Genomic DNA, 3,880 nt, shown 5'->3' on the forward strand with positions numbered 1-3,880 from the left:
AGAGATCGAGCAATAACGGATCAGTAGCCGAACCTTCCATAGTAAAAATGCTTGAGGATCTCACCAAAAGGATCGAATCGGGCGAGAAAATGATAGCAGCCAACAATAAGAAGGTCGAGACCTACAACTCTAGGGTCGACCAAATCCCGGGTGCACCCCCGGTCTTCAAGGGTGTGGATTCAAAGAAGTTCAAAGTCCAGGAACTCCCTAAGTACAATGGGACCACCAACCCTAATGAACACATTACTACATACACCTGCGCGGTAAAAGGCAACGACACAAAAGACAAGGAGATCGAGTCCGTCTTATTGAAGAGGTTCAAAGAAGCGCTCTCCAAAGGGGCCATGATGTGGCACCATAGCCTAACTCCCAACCCCATAAACTCACTTACTGTACTGGTATATTCCTCCATAAAGGCACATGCCAGTGCCATCGAAGCAATGGCGAGAAAGTTCGACGCATCCAAGATCAAGCAAAGGGAGAATGAAATACTACAAGAATTCGCATCTCATTCCCAGGTGGAACAAAGGGAGTTACCCCCGGTCTCGGACGACTGGGCGGTATAAGCCTTCACTCAAAGCCTAAACAAACAAAACCCGATGATTTCAAGGTAGTTGAAACAAAAATTGGTCGGGTATCCATCCAAGACCTGGTCGGGCGTCCACATCCAGCACTAGTCACAAATCGGGGTCGCGGATAACCAGCTAGGAGCTCTCTCGGATTCAGTATATCCAACAAGTCTCCTAGCAAAGAAACTGATGTCAAACAAGAAGAGACACCAGTCGTACGCCACAGATAGGAGAAATGCCCCGAGATGCAACCTACCTTGCTACAATCGGAGAACTGATCAAGGACAATATCCTCGAAGAATCATCAGTAGAGCCAGATTCGACGGGGATGCAAGGCCAGCAAGGGCGCCTTGCCCATCAAAATACAATTTCAACATCACTATACCAAACGTCGTGTTCACCGCCAGCAAAACCAGGGACGTCAAATGGCCCAGACCAATTCACACGAATCCCTCTCAGAGGAACCATAGCCTAGTGTGGGAATTATATAACAAGTACGGTCGCAGGGCCAAAGATGTCCACCGACTCCGAAGGAAAAAGGCCAAGCCACTCAACAAAAATCACCGCCGAGAACTGCCGAGAAATTGGGCTCAAGTTTAGTCCTGTGTAGGGAAGGCGGCCAAGAAAAATGAAGCAAATGGGCCGCGAAGAATTATCACTATAGTGGAGGAGCGACAACACTCTCCAAGAACTCATAAAAAGGAAAGTAAAAATGCTCGTCACTAGAGAAAAGCAGGTTTGGGGATATGTTTCCAAGGATGCCCTCACATTCAGCAAAGAGGACACCGAGACCCTGTCTCAACCCCACAACGACGCACTAGTAATCTCCTTCCTTGTAAATTATTTTCAAATAAAACGTGTACTCGTGGATCCAGGTAGCTCAGCTAATATGTCAGGTCGAGGGTGATAGAGCAGCTCAAATTGCTCAACCAAATCGTGCCTGCCACTCGAGTCCCCAACGGATTCAAAATGGTAAGCTATACAACGAAAGGAGAAATCATCCTCCCGGTTACCGTGGCCGGCACGACCCGAGACACCAAATTCCATGTCATCGAAGGAGACATAATGTATAATGCCTTATTCTGGCGGCCATGGATACACTGCATGAGAGCAATGCCATCCACCCTTCACCATATGATAAAATTTCCAACAAAGGACAGAATTAAAATTGTCTATGGGAAGCTACACGCGGCAACGGGAAAGTTCGCATCATATAACATATCACCGATACCAATATCTCCACTCTCGAAAGAGTCAAAGGGTAAGCAAACCATATCTTCGGCCGAGCCCGATTAAACAAAACGGAGGGCTATACTAGAGCCCTCACTCCAAAATAGCAGGGACATATCGGGCCTCGGAACATCGCCCGCGCATCTTACGGTAAGGTAAAACTACCTCCTTCCTTCGTTATTTTATGCTAACCTGAATGTAGACACCCGGCCAGGGAGTTAGGAAGTGTTAACTCTACCCGAAGATCCTAAGGTCTTACCGGCACCCGTCACACTCTTTCCCCTCGGCCAGACTCCCGCCCCAATGAAGGTCTCGCTAGCAATGTTCTTAGCAAAACGACGTGACTCCTAAGGAGGATCCAATAAGCTCGAATGGCTTCTTTTGCAATCAACCCCGAACGATGGAGGGCACCCCCCTTGAAGGCGTCGTCCGCTCGGAAGGGCCGGGGAATGACAGACTATGTTCCAATAGGAAATCATGTACCGGGCCAAACGGTCAAAGGAGCCGTGCCCGCGCAGGCCGAGCTCACGGCAACGAAACAACGTGTATTTACGCCAAGCAATCAAAGAATATCTTTCAGCATATCATACTCCAAAAAAGAAAAATTCGGCATGCTCATGGCAAGGATTCCCCCCCCCCCCCCATCGGGTACGTCTCGAAATACACGGAGACTTAGAATCAACAATTTGGCACTCGCACGACCTTAGCGTCAGAACTCCGTGCTCATAAGGCCCCAACGAGGCAATTTCGAGCTTGCGAGTAACGACCTTCGAGCCTAAGCAAACTCGATGACTTGGAGACTATCACCAATCACCATTCACTGGAAACCCGAGGCCGTAAGACCCCGAGCGGGCAGACTCGGTGTAGCCAGATCTATTTTATGCAGCAATAAAAACTGTAAGACCTAAACAGGCATGAAAAAACTATAAGACCTCAACAGGCATGAAAAAACTGTAAAACCTCAATAGGCATGAAATTTTTTGTAAGACCTTACTACAGGCATAAAACTCAATCCCGAAATTTAGGCTCTATGTCGCATTTGTAAGACTCCCGAAAGGGCATACCCTCGATGTAGACTCCTCATCTATCACTCAGGATCAAAATGGCTCCGGCTAAACACATATGACTACGGTCAAAACAGCTGCACCAGCCAAATTAACGCGACTTGGGGATGCCCGACCATCGCTAAATAAATCACAGGCCATTACTTCAAATCTACTTCAAAAAGAACCGGTTAAAATAGGCTACCCTCAAGAGGAAAACGAGCTTTGACCATGTCAGCTCCAAATCACAAGGCTTCGAGCTACTCAGCCTAGGAGCTAAACCTTCCGAGGTGCTCAAACATCGCCGCTAACGACTTGAAATCAAGGTTCTCCCCGAACTTACGACGTGTCAGGCAAAATTATTTTAAAAATTCCTTAACGAGAGGAAAACAAAGCCTACATATGCCCACAGGCAAAAACGTAAGAGCCTGTGGCTGCACGACGTTCGCAGCACTGCTTCCTTCCTTTCATTTTCATTATTGTACTTAGTACACTTTTGACTGTTGTTGTTGTATTCAGACCTTGGTAGATGCTTATGACTAGTGACACCCCGATGTCGGGCTTGTATGTTATTTCCGCACTGATCATTTAGACTTTTATTATAAGATATTTGTTAAATTTAAGGCTTAAAAATGACTCTTAATGATTGAAGGGTTAAAATGGGTGTTGTGTCGGCTGGCCTTGTCTTCACGAGAGGTGTCATCACGACCAGGTCTGAGTTTTGGGTCGTGATAGAGAGGTGGCACCAAGCCTGATTGGATACGTGAAGATATCTGGAGTCAGCTCTTGGCTAAGTGGAACACCCCTTAGTAGAAAAAGAAGAGTGAACATGCAAAGTTAAATAGAGCTTCTACTAAGGGTGGAGCATTGCATACTTGAAGTTTTATTAGTATTGTAGCCCATCGTTTGAGAATGGTAATTTTATCACAAAATATTCTTAGTTTTACAAGTATGCAAATTGAACATACATACATATATATCTCCATTTACTTCTTAAGTTTCAGGAAAAGGAACGTAGGGGAGATGTGACTTATGTTA

Source organism: Nicotiana sylvestris, chromosome 12 (assembly GCF_000393655.2).
Source record: "Nicotiana sylvestris chromosome 12, ASM39365v2, whole genome shotgun sequence".
NCBI classification, from domain to species: domain Eukaryota; kingdom Viridiplantae; phylum Streptophyta; class Magnoliopsida; order Solanales; family Solanaceae; genus Nicotiana; species Nicotiana sylvestris.